This window comes from Pongo pygmaeus, chromosome 7 (assembly GCF_028885625.2).
Source record: "Pongo pygmaeus isolate AG05252 chromosome 7, NHGRI_mPonPyg2-v2.0_pri, whole genome shotgun sequence".
Lineage (NCBI taxonomy): Eukaryota > Metazoa > Chordata > Mammalia > Primates > Hominidae > Pongo > Pongo pygmaeus.
The window spans coordinates 123138661-123151054 of record NC_072380.2 but is presented as its reverse complement, the minus strand read 5'-3'; the positions used below and the strand labels follow the sequence as shown (position 1 = coordinate 123151054).

At 34.9% G+C, this 12394-nt stretch overlaps 1 pseudogene; it reads right to left on the bottom strand.

The window, feature by feature from the left end:
* Positions 1 to 3205: 3205 nt before the first annotated feature.
* On the bottom strand, positions 3206 to 11115 carry LOC129042124 (ataxin-3-like; annotated as a pseudogene).
* Positions 11116 to 12394: the final 1279 nt, after the last annotated feature.

The window sequence follows — 12394 nt, the reverse complement described above, 5'->3', positions numbered from 1 at the left end:
CAGATGGCCCATTGAGCTGATTAACATTCAATCTGTCTGAAGACGGCAGAGCTGAAAGAGCTTTGTAACACTGGGGCTGCAGGCAGTCACCCCTAGACACTACCACAGGGCTGAGAGACCATATATATACATACACATATATATATACATACACATATATATACACACACACACATATATATGAGATATATATATACACACACGTACCATGTAGTATATATAATACTTAAAATTCATTTGAAATGAAATATATAGAAAACCCTCAAAAATAATGAAGGAAAAGAGTGAAGGAAAACTAACAAGGTGAAATTTAAAAGTTTTATTATAATTTTGTTAAATATTTATGTGTGTACATACATATTATCTATATATATGGTCTTTATAGCTATATAATACCTATATACTATAAACAAATCAAAGAGAGAGAGAGAGAGAGGCAGAGAGAAAGAGATACAGAGAGAAAAATCTATATGCCTCATCTCCACATAAACATGGTGCTGGAACAGAAAAATATAGAAAATTAGATTCAGTTATTGCCCCAAAGACACATTATTCAGATTTGTCAGGAACACAAGACACAGAGACCAGGTAAGTAGAAAATCCTGTGTTGGAGATCGCCTTGTGTAGCTGTTTGCATAGCTTCCCTATCTGAAAGATCCAACATTTGAATGCTCACGTAAAATGTTAAAAAAAGAGAAAATTTAAATGTGACTGAATACACCATTAAATCTCCTAACTCCAGCATTCTAACCACTATTAGTCATTCAAACAAGAGTTACGAAAAACTCAAAACAAGGCTTTTTCTTTCATTTTTAATTGTGTTTTTAGGTAGAAATTATTCTCATTCATGAACCTGCAGGGGATAGTACAGATGGAAATGGGAGCAGGAAGGACTTCCATCAGAGTTGAAAGCAAAGGAGAGAAGAGGAACAATTAAAAATAGATTTCCAGATTTAATCATCTTGAAGTATGGTGTTTGTTAGGTTTTTAAAATGCAAAAGACATGCAGCAGTATTTTGTTTTGAGCTCTACAAACATAACAGGCTGATTTGGTACACCTGTTGTCATCGCTATTTAGCCTAAGACACATATCTTGAGTGCATGTGCAACAAACTGAAAATCTTAAGTATATTTTGCATAACACGTGTGAGATTCTAGATGCAGGTGTTATGGCTAAAAAATGTGTTCCTATAAAACCTTGACATATGAGTAAACAGAAATTGAAATGATCTTGTGCTGTTGGAGTATAGCAGAATATTATGAACTACAATACCTAGCATTTTCTCTCAAGGTATGGATTTCCATTAACAAGAATGCAGAATTAGCTTTGCAAATGGTAGGTGCAGGTAGGTGCAGGAAGCCATTATTTCTGAATGCCAGGTGGTAGCCACTGCTATGATTATACTGTTATAGAAACCATTTTGTCTCTAGTTTTCCCCATATTATCCTTCACAGAAAGTAGAATGATGACAATACAGTAGGTATTTGTTTTACTGGCATTGTCCTCATTTCCAGGCATACAATCTAACCTAATCACCAACCACTGTCACATCTCTGTATCTAGCCAAAGACTAGTTTGGAAGAGGAAGCACCTGGATTCTATTGTGCTTGCTTCTACTGTTCATTGTAAATTCTTGAGAGTATTTTATTTCTCTCCATTATTTCCAATGTCCAACCAACTGATATGATCTCTCAATCAATGACAAGATATGTATGCCATTGTTGAAGCATTTTTCTTACTATATATTTTTAATTTGTCAAGGATTCTGAAGCTCTGCTACTTACAAATATTTTCTCTTATCTATTGCCTTATTTTTAAAATACACACTAAAATGTGCAACAAATTCCCCTCCAAAAGACTTTCCAGTGTCTCAGCTCTTATGTCATTATCACCACTCACACGCATGCATTCACATGCACACACGCATATATGCCTGTAAATGATTTAGCTACTTTTCATAATTCAACCAGGGGTCTTCAGGTATTCAGGGCTAATTTGCATAGTGTAAGTGGAGAAAAAGAGACAGATGTATTTATATCTTCCTAAGTGGTCCTTTATAACTATTAAGATGTCTTTAAAATAGAAACTGTAAGAGTTGGCATTTTATAATTTATCCTGCTTTTCAGGTGATTTTTCTTTCACACAGTGTTGGGAAAAATATATTTCTGCCAAAAGTATTTAAGAGAGTTGATGACAACTATTAAAATAATAGTAGTCCAGTGTCAATCAGAGGTTATTAATACAATTAAATTCAATTTAAAATGTCTTTACAGTGGGCCTAATTAGAGAAAAGCACCGAATTAAATTGTCATAATTACAAAACTTCATCAGGTGGTAAATCCCATAGATAAATAGAGCCATACTCACAAGTGTATGTATCAATAGAGGTACCTATCTGTGTGTTCATTATTAAAATAAAAAAATACAGAAAACCATATTTCTGTATGATGCAATGAATGCAAATGTTAACTTTGGAAGAAAACACAACGCATAGAGAATTTTTAAGAATTATATTGGAATTAAGTAATCCATGGATTATACCATCTTCTTGTTATAATTCAGTACTTAGGTAGGAATATGAAAGGCCTGGTTAAGTACCTAAGTTAATCATGGTGAGGAAAAGAAGCTCAATTTTTAAAAAATATTTTCAATTTCTTTAATTGCTGAATGCCTTTTTGGCTAATATTTGAAAGATCATTATTTAGTCCTACAACTGATGCATTTTCCCACTTTCTCATTATTTTGTTTGCAAGCCACCTAGAAGTCTTATTTCCTCATATATTTGACACATTACCAAAATGGACCTGTGCTGTTATCCTACAGTATAATGTTGGAATCCTATGCTGTAATCACACAGGATAATATTGGAAAAATAGGAGTATTTAAATTATTCATTTACTTATTTTTTATTTTTTTGAGACAGAGTCTCACTCTGTCACCCAGAGTGGAGTGCAGTGGCATGATCTCAGCTCACTGCAACCTCTGTGCCTGGGGTTCAAGCAATTCTCATGCCTCATTCTCCCGAGTAGCTATTACTTCATGCGTGCACCACCACAACTGGCTAGTTTTTTTGTATTTTTAGTAGAGATGGGGTTTCGCCATGTTGGCCAGGCTGGTCTCGAACTCCTGGCCTCAAGCGATCCTTCCACCTTGGCCTCCCAAAATGCCAGTATTACAGATGCGATCCACCACATCCAGCCTAAATTATTGTTGAATGATATTTTTTCCTTCTGTTTTCAAATTATATCCAACAGTTTCTAAAGACATGGTCACAGCTGCCTGAAACATGGCTTATTCACTCATATCACCTAGATCACTTCCAAATGCTCCTGAACTTGTGGTCAGCCTTTCACATGGATATGAAATTTGTCCTGGTGAATCTACCTGCTGCTGCTGCTGCTGCTGCTTTTCAAACAGGTTTCTCTTCTCTTCCAAAGCTCTTTTGAAGTGAGATTTGTCCCTGAGGTCTATGGAATATCTTGAGATAAATTTCTGGAACTGCCTTGCATATTTAGCTGAATAGCTCTGCAGAGATCTGCTTCTTCATCTTCCAGGTCAATTATTTGGTGACTTAGTCCCAGAGCCCTCTGCAAATCCTCCTCATCATCTAACATTTCTGATTCATCATTTGCCTCCAAAACTCATTCCAGGTCTGTTTTATGGAACCTTTGCTGTTAATTTATCTAAGTCTTCTGCAGTAAGTTTTGGCCCATGAATTTATTGGACCCTAATCATCTGCAGGAGTTGGTTGGCCTCACAATCTGGCAGATCATCCTTAACAAGAAATATAGAATAACATTCCTGTTGTAATTGAGCTGAGAAAAGTGCAAGGTATTTATCTGATGTTAAGTCTGAAACCGTCAAGAAAGTTTTTGAATTAAACTTTGTTTTCCTAACTTTCTAACTGTAAACAAGTATAATTTATAATTGCATATAAATTATCTTGCATTTATAGGGTCGATCCTGAGCCTTTGATACTCTGGACTATTGAACAAGATTAGGTCTAAACCCCAAATTTTCAAGGCATTGCTTATAACTTGAATAGAGAAAAAACAAAAACAAAAGCAAAAAAACTGTCACTTATATTTCCAGGAGGCTGCGGTAATAATGTGTTTCTAGTTTCTTCTCTAAAACTCCTCCTTCTGCCATTCTCATCCTCTGTTCTTCATCTAGCTGATGTACAATTGAAGATAATTCCACAGGGCTAAAATATTCTCCTTATAATAAATCATGCCGGCAATGCTGAGCACAAAGCGAGCCTTCTTGTTTGTCATGAAAGATGGACTCCTTGTTTATTTGTCTAAGAAACTCGATTTTTAACCAGTTATCTTAACTTCAAAAATTGTTTCACTGTTTTCGTTTTCCTACTGTGTGTTTTCTAAAACATCTGTTTACACTAAGATATCTTAATTATGCTTTAATGTTTTTCTTGCCGTGGCATACCAAAATTTCTGTTGGAAAAAAAATGTATCCCACTTTCTTTGGTTAATGGGCTTGATATTTAATTATGTCTGTTGAGTAGTACAAAAATTATATCTTATGTTAAACTGACATCCCAAAGATTCTATGGCAATAGTCCAAAATCATAAGAAGGACTATGGGCTTCTAGTAACGGTTATTAATATAGCTCTTTAATGTTTTTAAGACAACCTTCTAAACAGACAAAATTTTCTATTCCTGTGTAAATTGCTCTAAAAATTATTAATAGCAGCTTAAAACAACAAGCATTTATTATCTCACATAGTTTTTGAGATCAGAAATTCAGTAGTGGTTTATATAGCTGATCCTGATTCAGGATCTTTTATAAGATTTTAGTAAAGCTGTCAGTCAAAGTGCAGTCATCTGAAAGTTGACAGAGACTGACGGATCTGCTTCCAAGGTAGCTCACTTTTATGGTCACTGGCAGAAAGTCCCAGCTGATTATCACATGAGTCTCAACATAAAGCTATGCTCCCTTGCAGCTGACTTCTCCCTGATAAGTCACTTAAAAAAGTGAGATACTAATTCACATACCCACAACAGTGTATAAACATTCCCTTGTCACTACGGCTACACCAACATCTATTGTTTTTTATTTTTTAATAATGCCCAATACCCATAATGGAGTAAGGTGGTAACTCATTGAGGTTTTAATTTTTATTTCCCTTATGATTAGTGATATTGAGCATTTTTTTCGTATTTGTTGGCCATTTGTATATCTTCTTTTGAGAAATGTCTGTTGTTGTCATTTACCCACTTTTTAATGGGATTATTTGATTTTTTTCTGGTTGATTTGTTTGACTTCCTTGTAGATAGTGGATATTCTTTGTTGGATGTAAAGTTTGTGAAATTTTTTTTTCAAATTCTGTAGACTGTTTATTCAATATTTCTTTTGCTGTGCAGAATCTTTTTAGTTTAATTAGGTCCCATTTATTAGTTTTGGTTTTGTACCCAAAAGAAAAGCAGTCACAATTTTAAAAAGACACCTGCATGCATATGTTTATTGCAGCAGATTTCACAATTGCAAAGATGTGGAATCAACCTAAATGGTCATCAGCCGATGAGTGGATAAAGAAAATGTGGTATATATACAACATGGAAAAATACTCAGTCATAAACAAGAATAAAATAGTGAGTTTTTTTCAGCAACTTGTATGGAACTGGATGCCATTATCATAAGCAAAGTAACTCAGAAATGGAAAATGCAATACTACATGTTCTTACTTAAAAGTCAGAGCTAAGCTATGGATACACAAAGGCATGCAGAGAGGTATAACAGAAATTGGAGACTCAGAATGAGGGAAGGTGTGAGGTGGATGAAGGATGAAAAATCACCTATAAGGTACAATGTACTCTATTCAGGTAATGGATACTCTAAAAGCCCAGGCCTCATCACTATGTAATTCATCCATGTCGCCCAAAACCACTTGTACTCCTATAGCTATTGAAATTACAAAAACAAAAAGAGGGACCCAGATGGAGGTCACAATATATTTTATAACTCAATCACAGAAGCAACATACCATCAATCTGTCATATTCTACTGGCCACATAGATCAACCATAGTACAAGGTGGGAATGGACTGTACAATGGTATCAATACTAGGAGGTGGAGACCAATGGAGGTTATCTCAGAGGCAGGCAGCCACATACATGATCAAGATAAGCCCACATTACTTAGTATTTGAGAACTAGAATACATTTCTTAAAAGTGTCCTTTAATAAGCCCATCAGGGCTCTAGGTGAAAAAATCCGCCTAAAGCCATTTTATAAATAAGCATAGCTTATATTATTCTATGACATTTCCTTTTGGTCACTGCTCAGTTATTTATAGGGCCTCTGTTCCACCTGCTGTTCAAAGCAACCAGAGGGACTACATAACACTAGTCAACTTGATGAGCTCTAAATATTTAATATATTTCTCTCCATTCCCCAACACGTAAGCCTGAAACTTGAATAGTTATAATGTCGTCCTGGAGACTATAAAATGTGTTTTGAACTAACAACCAATCTTTGAAAAATGTCCTCCCATAAGCAGAATGCAGTAGGAGACAAAGGACAGAAGTTGAATTACACCTAAATACATACTTGGGAAAAAAGTCTATTCTTATCCCCCATGATTTGTGGCTTTGCTCATTTGAAAGTCTGAACTCTGAAGAATGCTTCCAAGATGAGCCACGTTGATTTAGATGAGATTGCCTCTGGCCAATGTAGCTTTTCATATGATTAAGTCAAAAGGGGATATTTATACTGACTGGGATGATCAATCCTCACCACCCAAATAGGTAAATATTACATAATGGAGGGAAGAATATGTATAGAATTCAGATGACCCCCTACTGCACCCACTAGCACAACAGCACGGAGGCCTAAATGTTACTGTAATCTGTAGAGGCAGGAACACCAAAGTCACAGATATTTCCTTAACGTAAGTTTGGATCATACAATTAGGTAGAGAACTCTGTCAGGTTGAGATTGCTGTCTCAAAGCCAGAAGAATTTGAAATGGGTGATAGAGGAGGTAATTTGTAAATTATGTGCCATAAACACAAAAACTAGAGCCTTTATCCATTTTTAAATCTTGGCTAGTGTTTGCACTTATATTTATATTGTAACAAATTTCCTCCTGTAAAAAGCGGTATTTTCTAGAGAATTCAAACATAGAATTGGATGCAAAAATTACTGAAATTTTAGGCAATTTTCCCTTGAAAATGAAATTTGTTTCAGTTGTACAATAAATATTTGTATTATGTCATATAGGATCTTTTTTTCTAAATAAAAGAAGATTGCATGTATAATTTTGGTTATAGTAGATATTTGCTATTTGTTAATTATCCATCATGTAAATATCCCTTAAATTGTGAAGGAATCCCTAGTGTGATGGTGGAACTTGGGGCAGGCAGGGCCCCATCCTACATTCACACCCTAATAGCTCATAGACATATAAACTTGGGTTGAGCTTGAATTCACATGTTTCTTTCTTAGGCATTGAATGTTAAGGGAGAGTGAAAGCTATTCAAGAAAATTTGAAGTTATTCAAGTTAAAAGAGTCAAATTTCCAAGAGTAGCATTCCTGAGTGGTGACAGGGCTGTTTCCAGAAACATTAATATTCAGAGTAGCATCTAGCCAGTCTGTTTCAGCAGTCTGTCGTCTACTGGATAGTTACCTTGTTCTTCCTTATTTTTTTTTCAGCCTGGTCCTCCAGATTTATCCTAGGAGCAATTTTATATCATCTAGTAAGCTATTTTCATTTTCATGTTACATTTCTGGTTTTGCTACCGAGTAGTAGGAATTTGAAAAATGCTGCTTTGATGTATATAGCAAGTATATACTTGTCCTTGATGGAGCTCCTGAATATAAGATAAAAAAGTCAACAATCTGTTGATGAAAAGAGAAGAGAAAGAGAAGAGAAAGTGGAAATTATCAGTTTACATTGCACCATTTATCAAGTAAATATGGGTTTGGAACATCTATGTCAAATTTATTGCACAATAAAACATAAGAAAGTATTATGGTTGTGTATATCTTTTTGAGTCTATCTTAAACTGTTAGTAGTTTATAGGACAGTTGGTAGAAGTTGGAGCAGCATATAAAATATTGAATATTGCAGTTAGGTAAGTCCTAGGGTTGTGAAATTTGAAAAGGTTTGCTAAGATTCTCTATTAAATCAAGAGCCAACTTTACAGACTCACAGTGACTCAGAAACTTGTATTTACTTATTTATGTGACAGGGAATGAAACACAGCAATGCCAAAAGATCAAACTGAAAAATAGTTTTAATATTTTGTTCAAGAAAGTACAAATAATTTTAATCGCTTCATCTGCTTTTTCTGAATTTTCCTGTTGTACTTGTTTTCTCAATCCATTCTTTTCTTCTTGAGATAGTGTCTCACTCCATCACCCAGGCTGAAGTGCAGTGGAACAATCATAGCTCACTGCAGCCTTCAACTCCTGGACTCCAGCAATCTTTCCACCTCAGCCTCCCTACAAGCTAGGCCTACCTGACTAATTTTTTTTGTTGTTCGTTTTTCTTTTTTTGTAGACACAGGATCTCCCTATGTCACCCAAGCTTGTCTTGAACTCCTGAGTTCAAGTAATCCTCCCATCCTGGCTTCCCAAAATTTGGGGAAGGCACAGGTAGGAGCCACTGTGTTCAGCCTCAATTTTTATTTATAAATATCACATTGTGAGCTCACCTATAAAGTCATTTTTTACTTACATTTTTCCTATGTGATCACATCCAGTTTTTTAGCTTTAAATAACATAAATATTCCAATGCTTCCCAAATCTCTCTCTAAATCTGAGCTTTTCTCTGAACTGCAGATTCATATACACAACTACGTAATATTAGGTGATGGAACCATGTGAAATTGATGACATTTGACTTTTTTGGGCTCACAAAATATTTATATTGTTCAAATTATCCATATCTTTACTTGGGTATTATATAGTAATATCACATTTTACATTTTCAAAACATAGCTCATAATTTCCATCCCCTTAAACTCCTTGTCAAAACTTTTCCTAATCCAGGCTTTTAATCTCAGTAAATGGCAAAACATTTTACACATTTGCTCATGATTGAAACCAAGAAGGTTCTTGATTGGTTATTACCTCACATAACTCTAAATTCATTATAGTAATAAGCCCTATTTTTCTACTTCCAACATATCTTATAGCCACTTCTTTCTATCTTTAGGAATAAAATCCAGTTAAAGTCACCATTACTTCTTACATTGGCTATCATTACGGTCTCCTGATTAATTTCCCTGTCTCTACACTTGACCACGTTTAAAGGGGCTATTCTGTTCATAAAAGAGAAGGTATTTTTAAGATGTAATTTATATCATACAATTCCCATACTAAAAATAATTGTCTCCATATCACATTTAGATAATCAATCTTATTTATTTATTTATTACTTTGGGTAATTTTTATTTTGATATAATTTCAAAATTACATAAAAGTTAGAAGAATAGAACAAAGAACATTCATACCTAAGCAAAGGATATACGAATGGTAACTTTTTTAATGTTTCTATCCATTTGTTTTATCACTCCTCTCTGTTATCTCCTCCTCCCAACCTTCTTTCTCCTCTCCCTCCGCCACTACACTGATTGTTTTTGGAGCCATCCGATGGCAAGTTGGAGACATCATGACTCTTGATATGATTCACTAAGAAGGGCACAATATTACCTCCTTGGCATCCCTATGCATAACCTAAATCTAATCATGAGGATACATCAAATAAGCCCAATGAGAGGGGCATTCTGCAAAACATCTGGTCTTTACACTTCAAAAATTCAAGGCTGTGAAAGATAATAAATATTGATTATTTACCATAGCCTATAAAATGCTACATATTCTGAGTCCAGCTGTTTTTCTGACTTCATCCAGCAACACTCTTCCCTTTCTCATTATGATCCAGACACTCCATTGTTTTTTGTTTATATTTTTCTCCTACAACATGCCAAGCTTGCTCCCCTTCCTTAGTATCTTGCTGGAGCACTCTTATCTTAGATCTCTTACCTTAGATTTTCCTACAGTGATCACCTTCTTCTTATTGCTTTTCCAATTCAAATTCTATCTAACCAAAGTAACTTCCTTTAGATAGACTTATATTTCTCTCCCACAGTACTCTGTTTTCTTTACCTCATAAAACTTCACTTGAGGTATAGTATAGTAATTTTACTTTTTATTACCTGGTTTTTTGTATCCTCCCTCCCCTTTATCTTCCAGAATACTAATTATTTTACAATTGGGACTTGCCTACCTTGATTACTATTATAAATATTGCACTATGTTCCAGTCATCTGGTAGTCAATTAATAGATGTGTTGAAAGAATGTAGAAATATATTCCGTAAACTGATAAAATGACATAGACTATATATTCATTTTTAAGAGGTTCATGCACCAAGAAACATGTAAAGCAATGTATTTTGATAAATTATAAAATACTTCATGAGTATTTTGTCAGAATTTTTAAACATTTAATAATTTGATCTGATTTTTATATGTATGAATTATTCTTTAAGTTACCTTGGGTGCACTTACAAGTCTAGATGAGCTATCACTTAACTACCTTGAAAGAAGAGTTCGGTGTCAATATTTGAGTTACAGTTGCAAAAGACATAGCACATCTTGTTAAATTTTGAAACATGAGTATGACTTCAAAATAATTACCTAGATTCTGGCTACTAAAGGAAGAGGAAATTAAGATGGCAATAATTACTGTGATGTTGTCTTGTATAAATTTAGTTAAACTGGAATTATGTAATTTCAAATTCCCTTTCCTTTAAGGTTCTAGTGTAGTGTTGGCCACAAAATAAATTTATGCAAGATTTAGAAGGTGGAAGTGAAGCAGCAGCAGCCTATGTTTAAACTCAGAAATTTGATGTAAAGTTAGGTATGGTTTCAGATGGCTCACATTGTACAAGTCTGCCAGATTATCTTGTTGGCATGAGGAAGTAGTTGGATCTGCAGCACCTGGTGCTCCCACTAGGTCTCTGTCTTCAGCATCTTCAAGTACTTGGCCAAGTGCTTTTGAAGTTCCATGGTAAATTGCATCAACTCTATTGTAGGTCATGCACATTATCAAAGTTGGAGGCTTCAAAGCAGTAAGAGAAAAATGCATGTTCAAATTTCATTTATTCTTATTGCTTACAGGCCATCTACATGGATTTTTAGTTTAGTTAGTTTTTTTTTTTTTTTCATCATGCTTTGTAGTGATTTAGCAGCCTGGGACAATGTAAGATACAATTTCTCAATTAAAGACAAGTTGCTGCAACTGTCCCCTCCTTAAATTAAGAGTCATGATGTTTGTTGAGATTTTTAGATTTACTAAGTGACAAATACCTCACTTAGGCTCGCTAATCCAAAACTTTTATCAAGTAACGTGAGAAGCTACTAGTTTGGAGTGTGGCTCCAATCAAGAACAGGCTCTTCAGCAGGTCCAGGTTGCTTGCAAACTGCTCTGCCACTTGGCCATATAACTCAGCAGATCCAATTTTTCTTGACATATCTATGACAACCAGGTATGCTGTACAGAGCACTTGGCAGGCATGTGCAGATAATCATAATGCAACTCTAAAGATTTTAACAAAATTACACCACCCTCTAGGGATAACTATTCTCATTTTAAGAAAAAGATCTGGGCATGTTACAGAGCCTGAGTAGAGACTGAATGCTTGACCATTAACAACAAATTTATCATGTGAACATCATGAAAAGGTTGTTGTCTGACTGACTGAACCATAAAATTAGGTGAGCACAGCAGCACTTCATCATCAAGCAAAATTGTTATGTATGAGATTGAGTTCAAGTAAGTCCTGAAGGCTCAGATAAGGCATCTTAGAAAGTGGTCCACACGTCCATTGTTCATATGCCTGTTAAATTGCTTCCTCACTTTCAATACTTGCTGTGGTTTCTTATGTCCATTAGACCGAAACAAATACTCTAGCTCATTTATAAATGATTCTACATAATATGTTGATACTACCTGAATGTGGAGAGCTACAAAGTTTTAGCCTCATACTGGAAAAACATTTAAAAATAATGATAAAGGAAAATCTGTCCAGTGGACAGAATTTTGAGCAGTACACCTGATTGTTCATTTTACCAAGAAGAAGAAAATGTGAGATGTAATGATCTAAAGTCATTCATGACAAGTGGCAAATTATCTGGTTGGATGATCAGGGATGTGGAAGGAACACAATTGGGAAACTGGTGACAAGGAATTCTGGGAAGAATTATGTAGATAAACTTCCTCTGAATGGGCACAAAATATAATGATATTCGTGTTCCATATGAAGGAAAGCCAAAAAGCATTTCAGCAGATGGCAATCTTAAAACCCATTTGGACAAGTGGAACTGTTCTGTGGATGCAAATCAGTCTCTGCCCAGATATCTCTGTT